This window comes from Medicago sativa, chromosome 7 (assembly GCF_051527215.1).
Source record: "Medicago sativa cultivar Bolivia chromosome 7, Bolivia_mono, whole genome shotgun sequence".
Classification (NCBI taxonomy): Eukaryota; Viridiplantae; Streptophyta; class Magnoliopsida; order Fabales; family Fabaceae; genus Medicago; species Medicago sativa.
Window position 1 is genome coordinate 72,685,320 of NC_140755.1, and position 22,834 is coordinate 72,708,153.

Sequence of the window (22,834 nt, forward strand, 5' to 3'; positions counted from 1 at the left end):
TTGGGCATAGCAAAAAGTTGCTATGCGCCTTAGGCTTCTGCAAAAATGCACTAGATGTGCCTTGGGCATGCCATATGTGTTTTGGGCATTTTAAATGCCAGGGGCGCATGCATAATTTTATGCGTTTTGTGGGTTTATCCTGCGTTTTTAGCCCAAACTCAGTTAGAAACTCTCATTATAAATACTAACCTTCCTCATTCAGAATTTCTCGTTTTGTGTGAAAAATTTTATTTTTCGGTATAATAATTTGACCAGAAGTTCATTTGAATATAATCTAACATGCAAGGTATGAACTTTGAGTAGGGGTGGGAACTGGCCAGGCCGTCTGACAGGGGTCTATGGCCTAGCCTATTTAAAGCCTAGCTCGGCCCAGCTCGTTTATTAACAAGGTCAGACTCAAACTTTTTATAAAGCCTATTTAATTAAATAGGCCAGGCTAAGGCATACAAAAAAGCCTATTAAGCCCGTCGGGCCGGCCTATTAAGCTTTGAGTTAGCATCAAATAAACTATTTAATCTAACATGGAAAAAAAAACCTCCTTTTCTATCAACACCAAGCTAAAATCATAGAATGAGGACAAATAAACCATCAAATAAGCTGATTCAAATTCCAAATCCATTTAATCAAGCTAAAATGGAAGAAAAAAACCTCATTTTCTATCAACACCAAGCTAAAATCATTCAATGATAACAAAAAAACAAACACAAAAACACTAACCTGTTGTGAATGTTGGAGAGTTTCGAAATCTGCTAGAGAGGTAAGGATAAGGAGATGAACTTTTGAGATAAAGATTTTGAGATAGAGAAGTACTGAACTGAAATGATGAAATGATGTTAATTTTGCTTCTCTAGGAAGGAAAAGTGAAAAAATAGGGTGTAGCCTTTGGATAATAGCATGCAGCGCCAGTTTCCTGTGAGAAAAGTTTACTTCATTGTAATATCTCTACTAACCTTAAAAGTAATGAAGTAAATCAGATCCCTCAAAAATTAGACAGGGGTATTAATGTCAAAAGTCATGATATGTCCAAAATAACCCTTTTTCATGTCTGTACAACAACTGTAATAAGATAAAAAGATAATGGGTAATAAGTAATTATATTAGTATTTTGTTTTGTTATATCGAGAGTAGATAGATAGATGACCCCAACACACCACTTTCCACTATTTTAGTCCCACTCATTTAGGAAGTTAGTTGGTGGGGGAGGTTACTTTTCTATTAGTAACAATCGGTCCTCTTCATCATTCATGCATTTTACTGAGTAATACACACTTGAAAGATTGAGAGAGCCGTAGAAAGGGTCTTGCAGGAGAAAGAAATGAGAACAAAGATCAACTCTAAAATTAGCATTTAGATCTATCACAACACAAGTAAGAACATTTTTTCTTTTTCACTCTTGTATATGTTTTCTCATTCTCAATTATTTTCTAGTTTATGAAAATCTAAAGATGGCTGTATATATATATGAAAGTTTGGAATAGGAATTTACTAGGCTGCTATTTTACCTAAATTTTTATTCTTCTCTTATGAAAGTTGAAATAAATCTACGGTCAAATACTTGTTTTTTCTAGACAACATGAAATACTATTTTATAGTAATTTTGAATTATGCTTATGTGGTTATTGAAACGGTGAGTAAAAATTTTGAGAGAAATAATTTCTGATTTTATTTTCTTATAATAGAATTAGGTGGAATATTATGTTTCTGTTGTCAAAATTTTCATTCGAACACTGGGTTGGAAACAAACATTTATTTTCTAATTAATTCTAAATAGTGTAGTTTGATTAATCATCAAATGACTTCTTGAAAGAACAATGATCGGTGACTTCATAATTAAGTAGAAGCGGTTGTGAAACATACCTAAACCAAACTAAAGCTGAGTGGGAATTAGGAGTAAGAGCGATTGGAAACTGAGTTAGTAAATGCTTTTTGTGAAGGTGTAGATTTGACGGAGTAAAGACCGTTGGTGGAAATCTTTAGAGCCGCTAGTGCTAAGGTAAGGGTAAGGGCGCTCCATTTTTTATTTATTTTATATATGTATTTACATGTTGTTTAAATGATGATGTTTTTAACATGTTTATGTATTTTATGTATTGTACCATGCTTACATACTATGTGAACTTGCTTCACCAAAAAAAAAAAAAATACTATGTGAACTTGATTTTGTATTGCTTGGTTATGAGTATAACTTGTTGTTTTCATGCCTAAATTGTGGTCTTGCATATTTTGTTAGTCGAAGTTATTGTCGGTGTAATCAGTGTCTCTAGCAGGCGGTTAAGACAATGGTTAATTTGGTCGAATACTCATTGTGAGTGATTTATTTTGTGGAGTTAATAACCAGATGCCGCATGCATACATTCATTGTCGCATGGTGCCCATAATTGGTTGGGACCCGAAGTCTTGAGTGCCCATAATTGGTTGGGGCTTATTATTTCCTTTTGAGTGCTCATAATTGGTTGAGGCTCGTTGTCTTCTTTTGGTGCCCATAATTGGTTGGGACCCGTGGGGTATGTGGTGTCCATAATTGGTTTCATAATTGGTTGAAGCCCACAAATATCTACGAAGAACTTATGTTGCCCTATAAGGGAGGTGATATCCGGATCATTTGTAGTCGCATATAGGTCGTTCTTTAGGGGGGTCGTGCATTGGTCGAGTCCATTGGTGTTTTTGGTGTTGGCATTTTGTGTGCTTCATTTTAATATTTGTACTATTTTCATGTCTTGAAATATATGTTAAATATATATATCTATAAGTTGTATACTTTTTATTGTTTGGGAGTTGACCCTTTTCCGTATTTGAAAATCAGATAATGATAATGACTTACAGTTGGAGGCTTCGAGTGATGTGGACCTTGAGTGCGCCTTAGCGAGAGTTCTCGCAAGCGTCCAAAGTTATGATCAGCTAGGGTGTGTCTTTGGGTAGTTAAAGGCCAAGGGCCTTACTCTTAAGAGTTATATATTTTGATGTAAAACAATACTGATTTATTATTTAGAAAGTTCAAAGAGAAACTTATTTATTTATTTATTCATTTTTACTTTGAAGCGAGGGAGTTTTAAGTTATTAGTATTATAAAAAAAAATATGCACCATTTTTCACTAAGTATTATATAAGTTAATGTCTCAAAAATTTTGGGTCGTTACAATTGAAAGGCTTTGGAGGTGTAGCAGTTTGGCAATCAGGCTTGATGTCATTGGACATTGGTCGGTTCTTGTACCTTGTCATCCAAGTTCAGAGTTAAGGATCAGCTTAGATGTATTTTTGTAGAGTCTTATGTGTATTTTCTCTATTGTTTGTTGGACATCGTTGTAAATGATATTACCATGAGAAATGAATACTCTTGCATTATTTTATGTTATAAGAAGTGTATGACTTGAAACTGAAAACACAATGCCTATGATTGTTTTATAAAATGTGGCATTTGATTCAAATCCTATTGTGAGAAACACTTTCAAAATAATTTGTTTACTCTGATTTTAAATTTAAGACAATCGTGAATCATTTAGTGCAAGGATTGAGTTGCTTTGAAAAGAAAAAAATGCAACCTCACTTTAGAAACCGGGCTGTTACAACTGTATTGAGCAATCCAAAACATTATATCTTCAGACATTCTCCCAGTGTTGTATCTGCATACATCGCCAGCCTCCTTTCCACGCTATATCTTCCAGGATCTCCATAGCCAATCTCCAACCTGTTACTAAATACAATCAAACAAAAGCATTACCAGTTCAAAATGAGACTAATCAAAAGTTTAGGATTGATAATCAATTTAAATATTATATGTAATTATTATATATATATTTATATATGTGGGGTTGCATCGTGGGCTGAGAAATAGAGTGTCTGTTTCCACACCTATACCCGTTTAAATTTCCGCATTATTATGGCTCAAGCTTGTTGTGGATACATTTTGTGGCTATCCATCGGGCTGAGGTTCAATTAACTTCGCAACCTTTGGGCATTTCTTCAGTAGACACGAAGTAGTACAGGACGTATACGTTAAAGGGAGAAATACGAAGAAGCCGCTGCATTCTTTTATTAAACATTTGATAATACACCGTGGGGTACTAGGAGAGCCAGCTTGTGCTAAACCAAACACAATTACTGCCATAATCAAGACCATAGTCGTAACAACATTTTTCATTTCACTCTTTGCCGTATTTCTTCTTTATGTAAATATTATTTTTCTCTTGGTCAAGTTTTATCGAACAGTCTAAGTGGAATAAACAACCTGAATTTATAATGACAGAAAAAGACATGTTTAGAAGAAAAAAAAAATTAGTGGAAAATTCATTTTGATTATTTTATTAAAAAATAATAAAATAAATCTTATACGTTTTTTGTTTGGTATTTATATTTTATACGTTTTAATTGAGATGTTACCGTTTGCAAACTTTTTTAATGCATTGAAATGATACCGTTTGCAAACTTTTTATATGCTTGAAGGAATTAATTGGTTTAATGGTATGAAGAATGTTTTGACAAAGTCAGAAAGGTTAAATTGGATGTCATGTTCAAATATTAAAAATGGCCCTATCGAAAAACATGATTTTTCAAGTAATAGTAATCATCTATTTAAGTTGTAAATAACATAAAAAATAATCATTCTGATTAAGTAAAAGTAAGTTTATATGGGAGAAACTAACTAACTTGTGTTGAGCTTCACTAACCACTAATTGTTTTAATATTAAAAATTGGGTTCATAATAAAAAGATACGCCAAAAACTTAAAAAGAACCATCATTTTGTAAGCAAAATGGATCTTAAGTATATTGGTTGTTGTTGCTTAAAACTAATAGAAAAAATAGTAGGAAATTAGTACTAGCATGCATGATTAAACTTAAAACAATAGAAAAAAAATACTAATTATTTAAGGATTAAAGTTGTGTCGTTAATGGAAATAGATGACAAAAAAAAATTAAGATATATTGATGTAGGAAAAATGGCTGCATGTATCGAATATGAGGTGGCGTGCAAGAAAGGCTCAATGAGAATAGTGCAGATTTGGCATCCGGTGTCGGATTGATTTGAATTATATCTTTTTGGAAAGAAAATTAGGCCCATTGTGCTTTGTTATTTCCCTAGTATTTAAACTAAACATTCGTAGCCTAAGAGGTAGTTTTTCATTCAATAAAATTAAACTAAACATTCGTAGCCTAAGAGATAGTTTTTCATTCAATAAAATTATCGAGAACTTTTCTCAATTGTGGTGGAAACCCCTTTTTTATTTTTCAGGTTTATCGCTTGCAACTTATTTGTTTATCTTTTGGTTTACCGCTTGCTAATCCTTGCTTCCGTTCTATGTCATACTCCCTTCGTCTCAGATTGTATGACGTTTTGGGCATTTCACACATATTAAGAAATGCAATTAATATTGTGTGGAAAAGAGATATTATGAGCTGTTTTACAAAATTGTCCTTAATAAATAATATGAGAAAGATAAATGAAAGAATTGAAAGAAGAGAGAGAATAAATAGTTAAGGTTATATTAGGAAAAGTAACATTAAGGCCGCATTGGTATTGTAAAGCGACATATAATTTGGGACAAATTTTTTCCCCCAAAGTGACATACAATTTGGGACGGAGGGAGTATATAGTAGTTTTCTACATTCATAGATAACTCTGTAATGCATATTAAATTGCAATGGTCTAATAGTTGTGTATGTAATTGAGACTTTTATATTTGGTTCAAATACACACAAATGCTCGGGATTGAACCTCAAGACCAAGGACCCAAGTGCATTCGATTTTGCCACTAAACTATCACAAAGATGTCTATTCATTTTTTTATATTTTATTATATATACCAGACATTTTTGGATGTTATATTAAATAAAAACACAAATTCACACTTATTAAGAAAACAAAAACATAGCAGTTTGAGGTATAATTTTGTGTTTTTCTTGAAATAAGTTTCATGGAAAGATATAAAAACAATTCTTATTGGTTGATGATTATGGAGAGAATAGAAAGGAGAACAAATTGAATGCAATTTGCATTTAATTGTACTTTGGAAAAGATGATTTTATTGAAATAACATAAAAATTGGTCTTTTTTGCTTATATTTTGGGACAAAGAAAATGTGATTTTTTTGCTTATAATTCGGGACGGATGGAGTGTATATATATATATATATATATATATATATATATATATATATATATATATATATATGGGGTTTGCTAGGATACACCCACTAGATTTTATTAAGGTGTGTTTTAGCAAAAATATAACTAAAAAGTTGTTAAATACACCTTAAGGTGAATGTTGCTAAAACACACCTTCTAAAAAATAAGTGGGTGTATGTTAGCAACTCCTATAGGCATTTGCTAGGATACACCCACTTATTTTTTAGAAGGTGTGTTTTAACAAGTTATAACTAAAAAGTAGTTAACTACACCTTAAGGTGTAGCTTGCTAAAACACTCCCACATAAAAACTAGTGGGTGTGTTCTAGCAAATCCCTATATATATATATATATATATATATATATATATATATATATATATATATATATATATATATATAAGGGTTATGATAGAAGACACCTTTTATGAAGGTGTCTTTTATCAAGTTACTCTATGAGCATTTGCGAAAAGACACCAACTTACTTTTAGGAAGGTGTCTTTTATCAAAGTTATAACTAAAAAGTGAAAATCACACCTTAAGGTGTGACTTGATAAAAGACACCACCAAAGGGTGGATATATATATATATATATATATATATATATATATATATATATATATATCCAGGATTTGTTGACACCAGGTGTTCGTTGACACCAAATCTTAACCGTTAATCCAAAGGCAAATATTAATCCACTTAAAACCTCACATGAGCAAATTCTGCCGAAAGTACACCGTATATTTTTTTCCCTCAAATACCTAGTTTTGTGTTTGTGTCTCAGCCCTCAGGTTAATTTCTATATCCTCTTGTTTCGCCAAGCTAATCGAAGCTCTTGTTCAAGAATCAGGTGATACTCCCCCTTATTCTTCTATCTACTAACTATTTATTAAAATTAATCTAGCTGATTTTACCATTTTGCCCTCCTGAGGGGCATTTTGGTAATTCACTAATGTGAGAACTTTGTTTGTTACCACCTCAAATTGTTGTAATTGTGGACACATAATAATTATTTGTTTTGACAAAACAAAATTATTTGTTTAGATAAAATATTTAGATAAATATGTGTTATTTTTTTTGAATTTGTCACCTAGATCATCCGACAATTCTAACACTGTTAGAGTAAACACTTTTATCCGAATTTGAATGCGGAATATGTGAGTGTCCGTGGTAATTGCCACTTCTTGTACGGACAAAAGAAAAACATATGCTTTATTTTGAATGACTAAAAAAAGTTATAATTTTTGTTATAAAACATTATTTGTTTTGACCAAAAATAAAAATTGATCATTCTACGCTAACTTAGAAAGGTAGATTTTATCAAACTTGTATTAAGAAAATTAGTGGATGATATTTAATCTATAAAATTCCAATACAAAATTAAGTATATTGTCCAAATTACTATATCTATAATTATTTATTCATCATTCTAAAGAATATGAGTTACTTTTATTCATTCTTCATTTACATTATAGTGCAATAACCAATCATGGATTGATTCAAGTCGTAAAGGACTTGAACCCCTTAAGCAAGGAAAATTGTTGTTGACACATTTCATAAGGCTGAGGCACACGAGAAAAATACGATTTTGCCCCCTTGGTAGTTAACTGCCGAGGAATTCAAAACCGGCTGCAGTTAACTGCCGAGGAAATCCTCGGTAGTTAATTTCCGAGGAAAACATTTATGCAGACAGTGGGTTCTGCATAATTCTAAAGCATTTCCAAGCCATTTTTCGGCCAGTTTTTACCTGTAATTAAACCACAACATTTTCAAAGGCAATATAAATCATACAACATTGAAACTCGGTCATAAACAAGAAAAATACAATATCTTTTACAATTGTCCATAATTAAATCAAACCGACATTTGATTCAAATTACACAAAAGTTTGAAATTCATCAAAACGTTACAAAGTGTCCATAATTAAACAACACATTACAACTCATTACACATCATTAAATTAAATTCCTACTTACATTCTTCACAATTGCATATGGAACGAACATACATATATAATATATTATTTTCCACCATATTCTGAAACATAAATCCGACATCGCTACCGTCTTTAATAAGCCAAGGCATATAGCTTTCCGTTTTCCATGAGTATTCATCTCTATCTTCTCCTAGGTCTATGCATGGCATTTGACCAAACAAGTGACGTGTATATTGATTTTCACCAAGATGCTCAAAATAAGTGTTAAGTTGTGCCTTCAAATCATCAAGAGAGTTCGTCGGCGTTATCGTAACCTTAAACGTCTTTTTAAACGCGGAGTGCCTAACACGCCCTTCAATTTTTGTAACCTCAGACATGTTTCACTTGACAAAAGCTTTAAGAAAAGAATCATAGATTAGATGAAAATTAAATGGAATGTAATAACGAATAAATCAAATGCGTAAACATTAATAAGCTATAAATAAGTATTGCACTAGTTTCACCACATAAAAGTCATATTATCATATATATCAATATAAATTACATAATGTTACTTATACATTGACCACAAAAAATTGGCGTTACAATTTCGACCCCAAAATATACGTCGGTGTAATTTCTACCAAAAAAAGGACTAACACCGACAAAAAAATCACTCGTTAAAGGGCAAGTGATTGGAGAAGATCAAGTGACATAGAATCTTCCTCATCTTCCGCAATAACTTCAAATTGTTGCTTTGGTTTTTCGGGAGTTTCCAACAAAATAGGCGCCGCTTTGTTTGACTCCTTTTGTGGTTTCGGCGGTTTGTTTCCACATTCAATAGCCATGAGCTTTTGGAACATCTCATGTTGATCCAAATACTCATCTTCCCAAGTCACAACATCTTGTTTCTTGTGATTGTGCCACTCCGTAGATGATGGAGGTAATGGACAACCATTCTTCAAGTAAATAAGCACGAAATGATTCAGAATTACCCCAAGGCACATGATGGGAGTTTTTTGCTTAGCCGACGGTGGTGACCCTCTTAGTGGGAAAAAATATTCCGAGTTACCAACTTCAAGATTTGTCAACACGACCACACACCTTTTGTAATAATTAGCAACAATGTGTCCCATGTCCGGAAAAGTCAACCACTTATCAACAAGATGTGCACAACTTTTCGTATTTGCGGAAGGATGTAAGCCATTTAAAATGTAGTTATAACGATCCTCACCCGCAAATACTTCAACATAATCATCTCTATGATCTTTCAACTCTTAAATAAGATGTGTACGAATCATAATATGATTTTGTTCGGTCAAGCCCATGAACTCGGCAATAGTCCGGAATCCACAATGTCCATCGCCAATAACATCCACCACTTTTTCAATAAATGGAAGCATGAAGCGTGACATATAATCAATAGGCCTCATAACCGGGATAGCCTTAGGCTTTGGATACCGAGAAGGTGGTGGAAGTGGGGAAAGTGATGTTTTACCAAGACGAGCACCTTTTTTCCTTTTATATGATGATGTTGTTGGTGATGGTGACGGTTGACTTTCCGGATTTTGGGAATCAACAACCTCCCAAGAAGAAGGGATCCGACTAGTTGATGTAATTTTTCCTTTAGACCTTGTAACACCCTATTTCTATTAAAGCGATAAAACACGCGAATATAACAAATATTCAAGAAATAGACGCTACGTCTCAACAAAATCCAAAATCATCATGCATATATAAAATATCTCAACAGTCACAGCGGATACAAATCATATATCTCCAACATATACATGCCATGGTCAAAATACATCATCATATAACATCCTCCAAGTCCCGACAAGTGAGCAAGCATCAACTAAATAAAAACAGAATCCAACAACAACATAAAGACGCGAGCACCTAATCAGAGCCTAAACCTACAAATCCAAACGATAACGGAGATAGCTTCCGCTATCCAAGCACTCACCAAAGCAACTACTCCTGCACAGCGTCTACCCATCCATACAGACAGGTAGGCGGTCAAAACCACTGGAGGTTAGCTTTACATCAATCACAATTAATAAATAATAATTGACATAAATGAATCAATTCAACTTTCAATAGTTTGCATGAACAAGAAATTTTCATATACATTCATACAATCAATCCAAGTATCGCAAGTAAGGATTTATCCAACACTTATCACCAACAGACATCATTCACATATCACAACAAGATCTCATTTTTATATGCAATGCGCCTAAACTCGACACATATATGCATGTGGTACCATACAACAACATTAGATGCCAACCACACATCTATGTAAGAGTACACCTCCTCTTACAAAAAACTATGTAAAAGTACATCTCCTTTTACATTTCAACATACGACTCATATGATATGATGCATGGACATACAACAACGACCTGATAATGCACAACTTTAACATAACAACTATCAACGACAATGTAAAAGTACACCTCCAATTACATTGACTATCTCAACAACAATTAAATTATCAAGTATTCATGTCCACACATTCAACAAATCACAATTCAAATAAGAGTCATCAACATGGATCAACATACATCAACATCAACTACAAAATATCCCAACAATTCCATATACTCCTCATAAACCAAGTAAAATGGAGCAACACAACATTTCATGATTAACATCATATTCAACCTTCAACAATCATCCACATATCCTCAATTAATCATGTAAAACCATTCACAAAAGATTTATAACGTAGTTGGTTTAAAGGAACCATTTTCAACCAAGTTCGTCTATCTTACTACCATTTTTAAAATAATTGAAGCTATTGAACCAAAACCAAGTAAACAAGATCAAATGCCTCAACTAAGTATACCTTTAGGCTACATATAAGTGCAGCAGGGTATACCTTGACGTTTCACCGGCCAAACACGACGAAATCATGAAATTCACAAAGTTCGTCTCACTTTATCACTTTTCAAAGAAAATCTCATTTTCAAAGCAAAACAAACTAAGACTTGATGAAACCAATCACATCCATTTATAGAGATTATATAATCAGTACACAACCTTAACCCTACTTCAATTCCATGAGAAAAACGAGTTTCCGAAAAATTGACGTTTTGGACCATTTTTCAAAAGTTAAGTGAAATTCACAAAATCAAGTCCAATTCGATTCGAATGAAGTTCCAGTACGTTTAAGTGTGTAAACAGAGGTTAAACAAGTTAAAAGAAACATTTTAGAAAGCTCGAATTAGTCCCCAAGTGCATGAAACAAAAAATCAATTCATGATACCCAATGCATCAATTCATCAACAACACATTTAACAACAACAACAACATCATCTAATCATGAATTCATCCTCAATTAACAACCACAACATCATTCATCATCAATTTCACACAAAAACACATCATGTTCATATATACCCATTTTGACATACAAATTCAACAACAACATCACAATTATCATACAATTCATGTACATAATCATGTCATCAAAATTAAGCACGAATTTCTATATTAAAAATTCCAATTAACCACTTAAGCAAAGAATTAGGGAAGAACTACAACTATTAATTATGATTGAATTCTAACCCCCTTACCTTAATTCTTCACAATCACCAACTAAGGCTTCACTTTAGCTCCAAAGACTTGAATCTCTAGCCTCCTCTAGCTCTCTCTAGATCTTCCTCTTCAAACCCTTTTCTTCTCTTGCTCTTTCTCTCTACCTCTTCTCTCAAAATGAAAAATGATGGTAAACCCTATTCTCTCTAACACTAGAGTTTATATAGGCTCTACCTAATTGGGCTCAACTCACAGTGCCTTAATGGACCTAACCCATTACTAATCTAATTCAAAATGTTTCTATCCACTTAACGGTAAAATGTAATAACAACGGTCACCTACCGGTAATAAAACAAATTACTACACCCTCTAGTAACTTAGTAAAATAATACTACCTCTCACTAAGCACTAAAAATAATCATCATCAAAATTACCCCTACTCACAAAATGACCAAAATACCCCTGAGCTCAAAATGACTAAAACACCCTTCTAACACCGAATTCTACAACTCCCAATCAAAAATACACATAGAGGCAATTAATCACATAAGAGCACATATAAACATATAATAAAACAATTAAAAATAAATCTAGCGAAAAATCGGGCTGTTACAGACCTCGCAATGTCCACTTTTTTCTTGGCTCCCTTGGTTGGTACTTTTCGTGGTGGTGGAGACATCATGGTGGTTTCAGGAAATGCCAACTACCGCAAAGCCTCTTTGACTTCAAGCTTCATTTTGAAAGGGAGTTTCTTGAAACGTTCTACAATACCATTCAACTCATCGTCGATAAAAAAACCAACTTCATTACTTTCTTCGCCCATTCGTAACCTATGCCAATGGTGGTGTATCTCATCCAATAAAATTGGCTTTTCTTCAAGGAGTTTAGTAGCAATTTCGCATGCACATGGTAGGCCGTAAGATGTCCTTTGAACACAACCACAAATTTCCTTGTTCATGCACAATGTTTCCCTACAACATGACTCTTCCAAAGCAATGTTGTCCAAAGCATATCTAGACACATGACCACCTAAGCCGGAGTACAAAGAGACATCTTCGACTCTATGTTCCAACACGGTAACGCTCTGACCAAAGGTTGTTTGTATCGTAGTGAACTGAAGCAACAACATGTCATGTTTTTTCTCCCAACAAGTACCCAAATCACCCACACTATTGTCAAAATATTTCTTCACTAAAGCATGAGCCGATTATACCCTATTGGTGGTCCTGCAACCAAGATGCAACACATGGTCTGTCCATGCCTTAACTATTTTCTCCTTCACTTCATTCAAGGTGGTCATGGCATTATTTAGGAAAAATGGGAAATCACTACATGAATCTTGGAACTCCACTAATGCATTTGCATATAACTCTTGAGTGGGTGATTCAACCATAACTTTCCATGCCTTCAATATCTTTTTCACAACATCGCGAGGTTTCACCTCTTTCCCATCCTTTTTCCCCCAGAGGATATTTACAATCTAAGACGCACCTTTGTTTAACATTTTCCTGCACATGAAAGTAACAATTCATTGCATAACTTTCGGGGAAAATATTTGCAACCGCTTTCATCAAAGACATATCTCTGTCAGTCAAAATCACCTTACGCATATTCATCTTTGACGTAAGAAGTTTACGCAACATTTTTAAAACCCAAACAAGGTTTTCCTCTTTCTCATGTGTCACAAATCCAAACCCAACCGAATATGTCAAATCGGTCGAAGTGACCCCAACTATCTCAAACATTGGCATCTTGTACATGTTGGTTTTGTAGGTAGAGTCCATAACCAAAACCGTTGGAAAATTGTTAAACAACTTAACGGATGTTGGATGAGCCCAAAAGATATCTTCAATTGTAGTACTTTCACTTTGTGTTCTTGAGTAATAAGTATAGTTGTGCTCCTTCAACTTCGAGATTGGATATTGCAACGGCTTCTTGTCACCTCTATTTGCCTTCCATTTTTGTTGACGTTCATTGTACACTTGCTTCACATTTGTCATGCAATGTGGTCTTTTGTTCTTCAAATGTATCAAAATATTTCTTGGAAGCATCTTGCTCTTGGTCAAGTCACGTACAATCTTCTTGTCGTCTTCCTTTAATCTACCGACAATAATGTGTCCTTCTAAAGCTGGCTTCATCGCATGGTTGTGAACTCCATTAAGAATGTTCAATCCCCATTCCTTTGTTTGCGTACTTTGATATCCATTAATCATGAACAAGCACCCACATTTTCTTGAGCCCGTTGTCGCATGCTTCGGTTTTTTTTTCGGCACTTTGTGAGCTCCACTCCTTTCACACACTAGGCGCAACATTGGATGGATCAAGCTTGATCTTTGTGTAACAATTGTAAATCCCGCCTTATTTGCTTGACGACGTACCCATTCAAGCAATTCTTCTCAATCTTTTGATAAGTGTTTAAAAGTGATATATTTCGCATAGGAGTTTAGGCGTTTTAGTGACTTGTTTTGCAAGATTCTCTATGGAAAACTCCAAATATTGTGTTAATATGTCATTTATGCTTTTGAGCCTTAGTCTACCCTTTTTGTGCAGGAAATTACAAGCAAGGAGCAAGAAATGTCAAAGTTCAAAGAAGCTACGCCATTAGCGTGTCCTACGCTATTGGCGTGATGAAGAAATGCCAAAGGTCAGAGGGATACGCCATTAGCGCACCTGGGGCGTGGATCTGGAGCACTCTTGAAGAGTACGCTAATAGCTTATTCTGAGCTATTAGCGTACAATGTCCAGAGAGCTACGCTATATGCGTACCTGGAGCGTGGAAGCAGAAGCTGGGTTTGAAGAGCTACGCTATTAGCGTGGCTGGAGCGTAGCAGCAGGGCAAGAACAACGTGGCAGGCTCCCATTGGCCAAATTATAGGCCGCCTTACCACGCTATTAGCGTGAGTTGCGCTATTAGCGCAGGTGCAAAAACACAGGCCATTTAAATAGCATTTTTACCTCTCTTTTAGGAATTCACTATTCCATTGAAACATTTTATACATTTCTAGAGAGAGGTTAGAGCTATTTCATAGAGAGAAACACAAAGCAAGTGATTAAGGAGTAGATTCAACCCTAGATTCATTGAGACATCAAGGATCTTGGCATGGAATCTTCATCTTTCCTTCCTTCCTTGCATTAGTTTACATGTCTATATGTAACTATCACCTTCTTTGTAGTATTGAGGTAACAATCAAGCTATTATGTAATCTTTTGATCTTTTAATATATAAGGTTCTAGCTTAATGATTCAATATTGTTGTTATTCTTGCTTTTAATGCTTTCAAAGAGATTCAAGATGATTTGGACACAAACCCTTGAATCTAGAACTAGAATAACAATCTATCTTATGTTATATCACTCTTGACAAGTTTGTAAACCTTTGATAATTACTTTTAATCAAGATTTTAATGCTTTCGGATACTTAATCAGGCTGGACACGGTCGATTAAGTTATCCGATCGACTTTGTTATCGTTTAAGGAATTTGGACACGAATGTTTAAACGCTAACTTGGAAATAACGATGTCGCTTTGGACACGAAGGATATTGTAGAAATGATTGTAATAATATTGGTTATAAAGCTAGAGTCTGTTAATCGATCGAGAGATTGCTACTGTTATGCTTGCTCGTTATCTTATACCGCAAGCGAAATAGTTCGATCCCCTCTCGTTTTTACTTAAATGTCAAATATGGATATAGTGTTACAAACAAACAAATTATATCCAAACCCTTAATGTGAACGATTGTGTAAATGCTTATGATTAAACGTAACTCCCTGTGGAAACGATCCTATATATACTCACGTGTACATAGTTATATGACATGTAGGAAAAATCTTACATCAAAATGGCGCCGTTGCCGGGGAGTAGCGTATTTTTATATTATAAGTATGGAAACAATTTTGTCATGTTAAGTCAATTTTGCACAAAATTCTTTCATGCATATACATATACACAAATATCATTCATTATTTTTTATGCTAACCACTTGGTATAGTCTTGGTGAACTTTGTTTATGCGAGGTACCGTTGCTCACGAAGACCTACAATTTGATCCAGAAATTGAGAAAACTGCTAGGTTACTTAGAAAGCAAGCAAAGGAAGCTAGGAGATTAGCCAGGCTGGCTCAGCCGGAATCTTTACTTTTTATTCCTTCTCCGTCAGGTTCGGTGCATACTATTTCACTTGGTGATTCTTCACATTCTTCACCACATTCATCTCCGAAGAGTGAACCAGAAGTAGTCATGGCTCAAGAAAATGATAATGATGCCCTACCTATGTGGATTAGTCCGAGGAGGCTAGCTAATCTTGGCAATCGTAATGCCAAATCAATTGAGCTGAAGTCGGGGTTGATAAACTTGATAACTCATAACCAGTTTACCGGTATGGATCATGAGGATCCATATAAACATCTTACCAACTTCTATGTTACCGCCGGTACACTTGGTATGAAGGAAGATGAGGAAGAGGGAGTGTTTGTGCAATTGTTTCCTCATTCTTTGATCGGGAAGGCTAAGGAGTGGTATCTTGATCAACCAACTTCTTTGATGGAAAATTGGGGTGAGCTAGAGAAAGCATTTCAAGAAAGGTTCTTTCCGGAGGATAGGCATCTTGAGGCTAAAACTTCAATTACAACTTTTGCTCAAGGCCAAAGTGAGACTCTTTGTGAAGCTTGGGAGCGCTATAAATCATTGCTAAGGAATTTTCCAAAGCATGGTTTTGATAGCCAAATGCAACTATATCTTTTTCGTCAAGGGCTTCAAGACATGTCCAAGACGATGCTAGATGCAAGTGCTGGAGGTTCTATTGCTTTGAAAAACCCAGCTGAAGCTGTCAAAATCATTAACCAAATGGCTCTCAACACAAGAAAATCCTCTCACAACCGGAATCCTAATCAAAGGAAAGTCGGTATTCTGGAACTAGAAGCAAATGATGCGGTCTTAGCTCAAAATAAGCTCCTCACTCAACAATTAGAAGCTATGCAAAAGGAGATGAGAGCTATGCCTAAACAAATTCTTGAATCTCTCAAGCAAGAAGGAGGAACCGCTCAAGTCAATACTTGTGGACTTTGTACGGGGGATCATCCAACCGGCTATTGTCCCGAACCCGGTTCTTTTGAAGAGGAAGAGGTCAACTATGTGGGAAACCAACAAAGGCCTAACCAACCACAACAAGCCGGAACCTCACAACAATCCCAAAATCCGGGTACTTCCAATTCTCAAGGAAGATATCCGGCCAATCAAAACTTTCAGAGACCGTGGAGAGCACCTTACAACAATAACTACCAATATCCTCAATCAAATTTCTACCAACAACCTTTTCCCCAATTCCAACAACCCTTCAATAATCAATACCAATTCCCACCACCAAATAACCCCCAACAACCTAACAATTCCCAAAGTACCGAGGAGGTCTTGAAGCAATTCATGCAAGTGTCCATGGCTAACCAGAAAAACACCGACGCGTCGATCAAAGGCCTTGAGACACAAGTTGGTCAGTTAGCACAACAAATGGCTCAAGGTCCTCCGCAATTGGGAGCTTTCACCGCTAACACTCAACCAAATCCGAAGGAGCACCACAAGGCATAGCAGTCAAAAGCTATAGCTACAAGGAGTGGGAGAGTAGTAGGTATAGGGGTAGGTGATGATATTGTTGTTGAAGAGAAGGATGATGAAGTTGTCAATGAGGAGGATAAAGAGAAGTTCGAGGAGGATAGTGTAGAGATAGAGGAGGAAGTGTATATAAAGAATAAAGAAGCATTAGTTGAAAAAGAAAAAAATAAAAAAAGAGATCTTGAGGTACAAGTGGAGATGGAGAGGAAGAATAAAGATGTGGGGAAAGATAAAGGGAAGAAACAAGTGGTTGAGAAGCAAGTGGTGGCTCAACACTTACCATACCCACATGCTCCATCGAAGAAAGACAAAGAGCGGCAATACGCAAGGTTTCTTGAACTCTTCAAGAAGTTGCAAATTGATATACCATTCTCAGAAGCCTTGGAGCAAATGCCGGTCTATGCGAAGTTCATGAAAGATATCCTTTCCAAGAAAAGAAGAATCAACGATGAAGAGACGATCCAAATCGATGCCAATTGTAGTGCTATTATTCAAAGAACAATGCCAAAGAAAGAGCAAGATCCGGGAAGAGTCACTCTACCGGTAGCTATTGGCACAACACATGTGGGTAAAGCACTACATGATCTTGGATCAAGCATCAATCTCATGCCTTTGTCCGTTGCCAAAAGAGTTGGTGACCTTTGTATAAAGCGGACTAGGATGATGTTGCAATTGGCCGACAAATCCTTTGCAAAACCATTAGGTATGGCCGAAGATGTTCTTGTAAAAGTGGACAAATTTATTTTTCCGGCTGATTTTGTGGTTATGGATGTCGAAGAAGATGAGGATGTGCCTATCTTAATGGGAAGGAATTTCATGCAAACGGCTCGGATGATGATTGATCTTGATGATAACATCATGAAGGTCAAGGTAAATGATGAAGAGGTTACCTTCAACATCCGAGAAGCTTTCGAAAGACAAGGGTGCATGTTTCAAAATGGATGCAACCGAAGAAGTCATCTTGACTACTCGGAAGCAAATGCACAATAGAACACCCCTTGAGAGTGCTTTGGTGGACACTCTCAATGCTATTGATGAAGACGAAGCAAGTGCCATTGAAGAGTGTTTGAAGGAGCTAGATTCCTTGAAGGAGGTTCTTCCTAATCAAGCCATACTTGAAGATTTGAAAGAAGAATCCAAGGAAGAAGCCAAAGTTGATGACACCAAGGTAGAATTAAATGTTTTGCCATCTAATTTGAAATATGTTTTTCTTGAGAAAGATGGTACAAAACCGGTGATCATTAGTAGCTCCTTGTCCATCGATGAAGAAACAAAGTTGGTAGAGGTTCTCAAGGCCAACAAAGAAGCAATAGGGTGGAAGTTATCCGACTTGAAAGGGATAAGTCCATCTTATTGTATGCACAAGATTATGATGGAAGAAAACTTCAAGCCGGTAGCACAACCGCAACGCCGCTTAAATCCAAATATGAAAGAGGTGGTGCGAAAGGAAGTAGTGAAGTTGCTTGAAGCCGGCATGATCTATCCTATCTCGGATAGTGCTTGGGTAAGCCCGGTTCAAGTAGTTCCCAAGAAAGGAGGAATGACGGTGATCACTAATGAAAAAAATGAGTTGATCCCAACTAGAACCGTCACCGGATGGAGGATGTGTATAGATTATAGAAGACTCAATCAAGCAACAAGGAAGGATCACTTCCCCTTGCCCTTCATGGATCAAATGCTTGAAAGACTCTCCGGTCAATCCTTTTATTGCTTCCTAGATGGTTACTCCGGTTACAATCAAATCGCCATGAACCCAGATGATCACGAGAAGACGGCTTTCACTTGCCCCTTTGGTATTTTTGCTTATCGAAGAATGCCATTTGGCTTGTGTAATGCACCCGCAACTTTTCAACGGTGTGTTCAAGCAATCTTCTCCAAACTTATTGGAAAATGCATGGAGGTGTTCATGGATGATTTCTCGGTTTTCGGTTCATCATTTGATACGTGTTTGAAGAGCTTGGATACCGTGCTGAAGCGGTGTATTGAAACTAGCTTGGTGCTCAATTGGGAGAAATGTCACTTCATGGTTACCGAGGGTATTGTCCTTGGTCATAAGATTTCTGCTAAGGGTATTGAGGTAGACCAAGCAAAGGTCGATGTCATAGGAAAGCTTCCTCCACCGGTAAATGTCAAAGGTGTGCGGAGTTTTCTTGGTCATGCCGGTTTCTACCGGAGGTTCATCAAAGACTTCTCAAAGATTGCAAAGCCTATGATCAACTTGCTCAACAAAGATAAGTCTTTTGTTTTTGATAATGAATGTCTTGATGCATTTGAATCTTTAAAAGAAAAGTTGACCACCGCATCAATAATCATTGCTCCTAATTGGGATTTAAATTTTGAATTAATGTGTGATGCAAGTGATTATGCTGTTGGTGCGGTCTTGGGTCAACGTAAGGACAAAATTTTTCATGCTATTCACTATGCAAGTAAGGTTTTAAATGAGGCACAAATTAATTATGCCACAACTGAAAAAGAGTTACTTGCAATAGTATATGCAATGGAGAAATTTCGTTCTTACTTTGTAGGTTCCAAAATTGTTGTTTATACTGACCATGCAGCTATCAAGTATCTCCTTACTAAGTCCGACTCAAAGCCTAGACTCATCCGGTGGATGTTGTTGCTTCAAGAGTTTGACTTAGAGATCAAGGATAAGAAAGGCACAGAGAATCTTGTAGCTGATCACCTTTCAAGGTTGACAAACAATGAGGTAACCAAGAATGAACCGGAGGTTCGTGAAGAATTTCCAGATGAACGGTTGCTAGCAATCAATGTGAGACCGTGGTTTGCCGACATGGTGAACTACAAAGCAACCGGGTTCATTCCGGAAGATTTTGAATGGCAACAACGCAAGAAGTTCCTTCATGATGCTAACCACTTTGTGTGGGATGAGCCTTATTTGTTCAAAATTGGAGCGGACAATCTCTTGCGTAGGTGTGTGGATGATGAAGAGGCAAAGAAGATCCTGTGGCAATGTCATAATTCGCCCTATGGAGGTCACTTCAACGGGGAGAGAACAGCCGCAAAGGTACTTCAATCCGGGTTCTATTGGCCAACTTTATTCAAAGATGCCAATTTACATTGCAAGTATTGTGATGAATGCCAAAGAACCGGATCAATGTCAAAGAGAAATGAGATGCCTCTACAACTCATCCTTGAAGTGGAAGTGTTTGATTGTTGGGGTATAGATTTTGTTGGCCCTTTTCCTTCATCATATTCAAATGAGTACATCTTGGTAGCTGTTGATTATGTTTCAAAGTGGGTGGAAGCCGTAGCATCGCCTAAAGCCGATAGCAAGACGGTAGTGAAGTTCCTAAAAAAGAATATTTTCACCCGGTTTGGTACACCAAGAGTTCTCATTAGTGATGGAGGGTCACACTTTTGCAACACACAACTTGCCAAGGCCCTAGATCATTATGGAGTCAAGCACAAAGTAGCATCACCGTATCATCCGCAAACGAATGGACAAGCCGAAGTTTCTAACCGGGAGGTCAAACGCATACTTGAGAAGACAGTCTCTACATCTTGGAAGGATTGGTCGGCTAAACTTGATGAAGCTTTGTGGGCATATAGGACTGCATACAAGTCTCCTATAGGCCTCACTCCTTTCCAAATGGTTTATGGCAAATCTTGTCATTTACCGGTCGAGCTCGAACATAAAGCCTTTTGGGCATTGAAGTTCCTAAACTTTGATCAAGAGAAGGCCGGTGAAAGAAGAAAAGTTCAAATGCATGAGCTTGAAGAATTGCGAAATCAAGCTTATGAATCTTCAAAGCTCTACAAAGAAAGGACCAAGAAGTATCATGACAAGAAGATCATTCTGAGACAATTCATGCCGGGACAAATGGTATTACTTTTCAATTCAAGACTGAGGTTGTTTCCCGGCAAATTGAAGTCTAAGTGGTCCGGACCTTTCATGGTTAAAGAGGTCAAACCGTACGGAGCTGTTGAACTTGAGGACCCAGTCACCAAAGCCAACTGGACTGTTAATGGGCAAAGGCTTAAGCCCTACTTCGGTGGTGAAATTGATCGGTGTTTGACGACGATTTCACTAATCGAGCCATGATTTCTTCAAAATGCGTCAAGCTAAGGACGTAAAACAAGCTCTTGCTGGGAGGCACACCCAGTTTTGTAAGTATTTTTATGGTTATTGCATATAGTAGTAGTACATATACATTTACAGCAGAAATGAAAGACTTTGAAAAACTGATCCTGAAGCCTCACGCCAATAGCGAAATTTACGCTATTAGCGTGAGAGCTCCAGAGAGCCACGCTATTAGCGTGAGTTTGGCGTGGGAGAAAAAAAATTTTTGTGGGCCCAGGGGATTAACTCCCCATAACTTCCCACAACCCCTCTTTTTCCCCTTTTACGGTTTCATTTGTCCATTATCTCATAACCACACATCAAAACTTCTCTCCCATTCCCTAACCCTAGAAATCAAACCCACTTTTCATTTTGGGTCAAGCATCCATTTTTGCATCATTTCTTCTTGCATTTGTGTTGCTTCTCTCTGCATTAACAAGGTTTGATCTTCTCTTCCTATCTTTGTTCTTAAATTTGAAAAATCCATGTTTTTGACATGATCAGAGATGGTTAGGTTAGGGTTAGAGTTTTGATTTGTGAATAAAGATTGTTCTTCATGATAATAGTTGGAAAAGGAACAATAATCATAACCCACATGCAACAAACATTCATCTTTTGATTTTGACCCATTTTGTAAAATTGAAAAATAAGGGTTTTGAATGATTTGTATGCCAATGTTGTGATTTTGATTCCTTTTCATGATTCTATTGTGTTTTAGAGACATAGGATGAAACCTAGGGTTGAAATTTGCTGGTTGGTGTTGTGAAATTGCAGGAACAAAGATTTTGAAAATTTGAAAATTGCAGGTACGAAGAACTACGCTAATAGCGAAATTTACGCTAATAGCGCAACTTTTCCAGAAAAATTTCGCTAATAGCGTACCCTACGCTAATAGCGAAAGTTTCCCAGAAAAATTTCGCTATTAGCGTGGCAGGCGCTAATAGCGTAGATCTTCATACTTGCCCAGATTTTCAAAATTTTTTGATGTTTTTAGATAACCAATTCTACTTTGTGCTAATATTTTCTATGCAATATGTTGGTATTTCCTGGTTTTGTTGCAGATGGCACCGAAAAATGTTGAAAAAACTACCGGGACTAAACGTCCTAGAGGCAAGGGTGCCTCTAGCTCTGCTGCACCTGCAATCCCAAACCGTTTCCCTACCCCTGCCCACTCTGCCAGGTTTAAGAAGATGGCACAGTACAAAACCTGGCACGAGAAAACCTTTGACATTCACCCTAGTGGTGAGCATTCTGATATGCTCCACATTTTCACTGGTCGCAAATGGACCAAACTCCTTGTGCCCGCAACTGAGATTAACACCGACCTAATCAGGGAGTTCTATTGTAATGCTGTCCCTGATGCCTCACCCGCTACCTTTGCTGAGACTTTCTCTTGGACTTCTTATGTCCGAGGAAAGCAAATCCCATTTGATAGGGATGCAATCAATGATTTCCTTGAAAATGCCCTAAACCTTGAGCCATCTGAGGACCCCACAATGCCCACCTTGTGTACCTATGCTAAGAGAAACGCTCAAGGAAATTGGAAATATCAGCAAATTGAGCGTGATA

General features: G+C 36.4%; 1 long non-coding RNA gene across 1 annotated transcript; it reads left to right on the plus strand.

The window, feature by feature from the left end:
• Positions 1-1,934: 1,934 nt before the first annotated feature.
• Positions 1,935-3,017, plus strand: LOC146908251 (uncharacterized). Its single transcript, XR_015017445.1, has 2 exons — positions 1,935-1,993; positions 2,804-3,017. It is a non-coding gene; the product is annotated as an uncharacterized LOC146908251 (long non-coding RNA).
• Positions 3,018-22,834: the final 19,817 nt, after the last annotated feature.